The following is a 6,144-nucleotide window of genomic DNA, read 5'->3' on the forward strand; positions in this document are numbered from 1 at the left end:
TCTTTGCTGAGGCAGCCCCCAGCACAGCTGGGGTTTTGGAAACCCCTGCTCTAGACACAGGCTGCTGCTCTGCTCAGGAAAGGGCCCCCAGTCCAAACCTGCTCTACTGCATGAACCCCACCTTGGTCCCCAGAAGACCATCCTGCCCGCCAACCGGCTCTGTGCTCCCAGAGGCCTGCATGGTTGACCAGGCTTTTCAACATCTTCTCTCCCTTACAGCAGAGGGCAAAAAAGCACACAACTATCATCCTTGAGATCAAGAAAGTCCAACTAGCAGCCTAATGGCTGCTCAAACTGTGGCCCATCTGAACCGACTTGGATTCAATAAAACGTTTTATAAAAGGAACTCCAGGTGTTTCAAGCACCTGACCTAATAGGAAGCAAGGAGCAGCCACATGAAAGGAGTTGTATTGAAATTTCTCCATCAGAGATTCTTTAGAAAGTGAGAGAGAAGCATTTTTTTAATCCAACTTTTTATCTTGTCTTGGAGTATAGCTGGTTCACAATGTTGTGACAGTTTCAGGTGAACGGCAAAGGGGCTGTAACACTTAAGAAATCGCGTTTCGATACTCCTTCCCATCCAAGGCTCCCGCTAGGACCCTTTCTCTGCACGCCTCCCCACACGCACATTAAGACACAGCAGATAACGTGAATATAACGAAGAAATTATGCATTGAATTTGTCTCATGTTCCTCTCAACACTTAGTGGAAAAAAACAGATGCTCCATAAATACTAATCAATTGGTTAATTAACTCATCAGCTGGTTAATCAATTGGTTAATAACTGATCTAAAGTTATTTATTATCCGAGAGAACCTGGACTTACGCTGTAAACACTTTGTTCCTGTTTTACCCCCAGGAGATTATTTTCTATTTCAAAGGAGTCTCACAGTTTAAACTGGACTGTGAAAAATGAACCAAAACAGGCGGGCAGATACTTCTCAGAATCTATTCCACCCACAACATTTGCATTACGTCTGATGGTATTTGTCAAATGCCCTCAAGCCCTTCCTATTTATCATCCTCTCCCAGAATAGCTGGAAACCCTGCATATTTGCTTTCTGTCCCCTAATAATTATGAATTTTATGGAAACTTCTTAAAGGAATGGAAATGATAGGCAAAAATAGGTTTCATCTCAGCCCACCAAATGATTGCTTTTAAAGATATAAACAAGCTTAATTTCATCACTAAGAACTATAGGTTATCACATCACATATACCATTAAACAAGTGAGTTTGCCTTGAGAAAGTTCACTGTGCTCAGCTATATGAAACCCAGCATCTGCTTCTTTAAATACTTATATTTGAATTGGCTAGATATGCTTAAAGTAGAAAATGTTATCCAGTGGGCATCTGGTTAAGAATTTGCAAGCAAAGATCCCTGCTTCTCATACTTTCACAGAAAATGAAAGTGATACTTAACTATCAAAATTAAAATCCTCTGAATCTACCTACATGAGGCAACTTCCCCTTTTTCTGTTATTTTTAACCCCCACGAAGTGGAAGAACTGAAAGAGATCTTTCGGTGCTGATGCAAAGAAACTGGTCTTTTTCTGTTCAGAAGTCATTTCTTCAGGCAGTTTATAGCGTCTTTGAACAGTGATACTTTGTGGTAAAACCAAGTGTTAATCATAGCTTGGGAAATTATCATCGGTTTTATAAGTGCTTTTGATTCTGCCAATGATTGAGCTCTGTGCATTTCTGGCGTGGTGCTCAACGCCCCCAGAAACATTTACCAAACGTTGTCTCTGGATGTTTGTGACCTTTAAAACCCCAGGCTGCCCCTTCAGCCTTGCTCTCCTCCTCCAGGGATGTTTCAGGGCGGTTTGATGGGCCCTGTATCCACAGTCTGTGCAAGAGGAAGCGAGGTTACAGACAGGATCTCCTTTCACGGGGCTTCTCTCCGGTCGGGAAAATGGGGCCGCTGCAGGCTGGTGGTTACCCTGCCACCTCTCGGCCTTACCAGAAACAACACCTCCATGCAGAACCACGTCACATGCTGTCTCCCTGAGCTATTTGTGCTTTTACACGAGGGGAAGGGACCTCAGAGATCCCCTGGAGAGGAAGTTTTGAAAGCCCTGGACCTTCTTCCTGGGGAAAAACGCGTGCACACAAAAATCCTGACCCTGAAGGCCCCCCATGCACCCACGCCCGAGCACACCACACATCCAGCAGCACGGCCTCAGGTTTTGTGCAATGACCAAAGAAATCTGCAGCGTGGAAGAAAGTGGGCGATCCGGGAGGAGCATTAGAATGCGAGATTCAGAAGGATAATTCTGATTTTTAGTTGAAAATTGGCTGTGTATCGAAAGAATTTTTAAAAATAAATGAATAACCTCCATCAACCTTTCCCTGCAGCTGAGAATGCTTGGATTTCAAAGTTAATCAGTGGGAAAGGTGACATTTGCAACAGAAGCATGATGCTTTGACACCCCCGTGTTGATCTGGCAAATCCTCCCAGAGCTGACTTTTGGGCAGGTGACAGTCTGGAGCCTGTGGTCTGATCACTGGCTTGGTTCACAGCGATGTCATCCGGTCCTGTGAATGCTGTTGCAGCCCAGCCTCCTCTGCCGCCTCTGTGCTGCTCTGAACGTGTGTGAGCATGCTCAGTCGCTCAGTCGTGTCCCACTCTGCAACCCCATGGACTTTGGCTCACCAGGCTCCTCTGTCCATGGGGTTTCCCAGGCAAGAATACCAGAGTGGGTCCCCATGCCCTCCTCCAGGGGATCTTCCCGACCCAGGGATGGAACCCACATCTCCCGCGTTGTCAGGCGGGTTCTTTACCTCTGAGCCACCTGGGAAGCCCCTGTTCTGAACATACCCCCGTGCTTTCCTGATCTGGAGTCCTCCCCACCGCCCTGCCTCCCATTTCCCACTTAGGGAGGGGGATGCACAGTCGTTAGAGCAGCTGAGAAGCTGCTGGGGCTCATCCACCTGGTCTTCCTTCCTAATGGGTGATTGGCAGACACCTAAAGAGCTATTGATCCACTCGGCCGGTCCAACGCCCTGGTCTTTTTACCTGTCAGCATGCCCAAGGTACTGACCCAGAAACACTTGGAACCCTACACACGTCCCCTCCTCGAGACGAACACTCTCTCCACGAGGTCCCCCTGTGCCTGCTGTAGACTCGGGGAAGAATTTACCTTTAACATCGCTCGACATACAGCCTGATGGCTCCGTCTGCCTGGAGGACAAGAAGCCCTCTCAGTCTGCTTTTTGTTCTCACTGAGTTTGAGTTTTATCTTTGCTTTGTTACTCTCACAGCTCTCAGGTAGCATGTCATTCCCGCAGCTTGTAGTATTTTATCCTGAAAAATAATCATCGTTACTTTATGGGTGGGAGAGAGCTTCCCCAACGTGCGGTGTATTGCTACGGCTAAGAGTGATTTGCCAGACTCTTAGCTGCTGAAGCCATGAGCCTTAATAACGTCGCCTCTAGCCCAAGCTGGGCTGCTTCAGGGGTTTTATTAATGTAATAAAATGTAGCTTTTACAGCTATCTACAGCATGTAACTACAAATGCATATTATTGATATTATCAGTGTGATGCTTGAGTCTCCTTTTCCATTAATGGAAACGCTGCATTTTATACGTGAGTTATACAAAGAATTAATGATGGTGTATACAAGTCTGTCTACAAGTAGATACTTTAGAAGCAATTATACTCATATGAGAGCAATCCTCTCTTGAATAACAGCTTTTGTTCCAAAAGTTGATTTTAAATTCATTTGTTCATAAACATAACATGATCCTCACAAGGAAAAAAGTGAACACAGTCAATTAAAGCTGAGGTGTTTTATTTGTTTGTTTTCTGGCTGGGCCTGACGGCTTGCGGGATCTTAGTTCCCCAACGAGGGACTGAGCCTGGGGCCCTGCAGTGAGAGCATGGAGTCCTAACCACTGGACTGCCAGGGAACTCCCCTAAAGCTGTTTCACAAGAGAAGGGTAGATGTGGGACATGGCATCGGTTCTGGTAGTTGTCCCTGTTGATCGTTTTAAAAAATGATGTCCACTTTTATGTTGCCTCTGTTTCCTAGAACTAGGCATTCTCGAGGTGGTGAAGAGGTTAACCGTGTCTGGATGGCACCCCAGAAGTGAGTCCTGGCACCACAAGGGTGCACAGGTCACAGCGGAACTAATGTGGCCCTGGGCACCCCCGGCCCCTCTGCCCACTCTTGCTCGTGAGACTCACCCTTGTCATTCGTGCCCTGGAGGACCCTCTGGACAGGATCTCAGAGCAGCTTCCCCCGCTCACCTGATCTCTGCAGCCCATTTTTCTAGGAGGACTGCCTTGCTTCACCAGACTCAGGCTTCCAGGGCCCTGGCCCTTTCTTTGTAATTGAAGTGTAGTTGATTTACAGTATCATGTTAGTTTCAGGTATACAGCGCAGCGCTTCAGTTATATGTTTGAAAGTGTTAGTCACTCGGTCGTGCTCAACTCTTTGCCACCCTATGGACTATAGCCCACCAGGCTCTTCTGTCCATGGGATTCTCCAGGCAAGAATACTGGAGTCGGTTGCCATGCCCTTCTCCAGGGGATCTTCCTGACCCAGGGATTGAACCAGGGTCTCCTGCACTACAGGCAGATTCTTTACAGTCTGAGCCACCACGGAAGCCCAGTTATCTGTATACACGTGTCTACTGTTTTTCAAATTCTTTTCCCATTTATGCTATTACAGAGCATTAAGCAGAGTTCCCTGTGCTCTACAGGAGGTCCTTGTTGGTTATCTGTCTCTGCACATAATATTTAAAACAATGCTAACTCCAGCTTGATTACCACCAAAAAGATCATCTCTAAAACTCAGTGACATCAAGGGTCTAGTCTGGACTTCTTAAACCAGAAACCAGAGTTAACTGGAATAGGAATAAGCATTTTTGGTTTGCAGAAGGTGAAAAAAATAAATAAATAACTTCTAGAACATGTTTCTTCACAAGATGGGGATAGGCTTCATGGGGCTCATGAAACCTAAGGGGAAGAAGAGGTTGACATCCTGATTTCAGAGCCCACAAGAGAGAGGGGAGGCCGTGTGTTCCCAGGGCAGTGACCAGGGGCCAGCCCCAAGCTGGGCTCTCGGAGGGCACGTACCTCACCGGCTCACCCAAGAGACAGGCGCCGCGGTCTCAGCCCCGCTCCACAGATGAGAGACTCGGGGCCCAGAAGACTCCCGTCTTACGCTGAAGGGGCCACAGCTACCAGCGGAAGAAGCAGTACGGACCCCAGGTGGACGTGCACGCACGCACTGTTTGTAAAGCAGGACGGGGCTTTGTGAAAGCTGTCCCACCCACCCGTGGGGAGCTCCAACCCCAGAAAGACGTCCACACCCCTCTCCTGCCGTGCACTGCAGCCCCTGTTCATACCCGCGCTTTCCTTCTCTCCTGTCTTCTAGAAGGCTGAAGCCGACCTCCCCTCTGGGTTTGGGTGTCCCGGCCTCATTCTCTTCTTGGTGACCTCCACCCTCCAAGGACATGGTGTGGCCCTCCGAGAATCTGCGTGTGCTCGCCGACCCTTCCCGGGATGCTCAGGGCTCCTCTCGGATTTTGACATTTGACAGAAAATCATGAATAAAACACACATGTAAACTTGGTCTCCGTCATCAGTGACTATACAGTTATTACTCAAAACCTTGAGCACTCAGGACTCAGCGTGATGACGAACGACACCAGCGTAATGACCACAGTGATTCACGTCCTGTTTAAAGGTATTATTTAGCAAAGCCAAGGTTAATGCCATGTCTCGGAATGAATTAAAGGGGTCCGCAAGACTTGGCACCCACCTCAACCCAGCTGCGCTGTGTCTCATACGCATCTCAAATTTTAAAATAGTTTTTTTCTTTGTAACAGCCTCACTCGCAAAGAGTAAGACACGACTGAGCGACTGAACTGAACAGCCTCAAAATACTTCAGAAGAGAGTGTCAGAGCCCTCTTGAAAACTTTTTTCCGAACTGCTAGCCAATATCATCTTTTTAAAATATATTTTAAGTAATTTATGTGTCTGCAGTGGCACTGGGTCTTTCTCTAGTTGCAGCAAGGGGGGCTACTCTCTCATTGCAGGGTGCAGGGTTCCCAAGCAGCAGCTTCTCTTGTTGCCGGACTCTAGGGCGCGGGATCAGTCGCTGTGTGCATAGCTTTAGCTGCCCCGCGACAC

General features: G+C 47.7%; 1 long non-coding RNA gene across 1 annotated transcript; it reads right to left on the reverse strand.

Annotated features, from left to right (window-relative positions):
- Nucleotides 1-474: 474 nt before the first annotated feature.
- Nucleotides 475-5,231, reverse strand: LOC113906196. Its single transcript, XR_003514816.1, has 3 exons — nucleotides 5,085-5,231; nucleotides 3,144-3,307; nucleotides 475-2,586 (listed from the first exon to the last, which is right to left on the reverse strand). It is a non-coding gene; the product is annotated as an uncharacterized LOC113906196 (long non-coding RNA).
- Between the last annotated feature and the right edge of the window lie 913 nt (nucleotides 5,232-6,144).

The sequence above is a fragment of the Bos indicus x Bos taurus genome, chromosome 16, assembly GCF_003369695.1.
Source record: "Bos indicus x Bos taurus breed Angus x Brahman F1 hybrid chromosome 16, Bos_hybrid_MaternalHap_v2.0, whole genome shotgun sequence".
In the NCBI taxonomy this organism is placed as follows: Eukaryota; Metazoa; Chordata; class Mammalia; order Artiodactyla; family Bovidae; genus Bos; species Bos indicus x Bos taurus.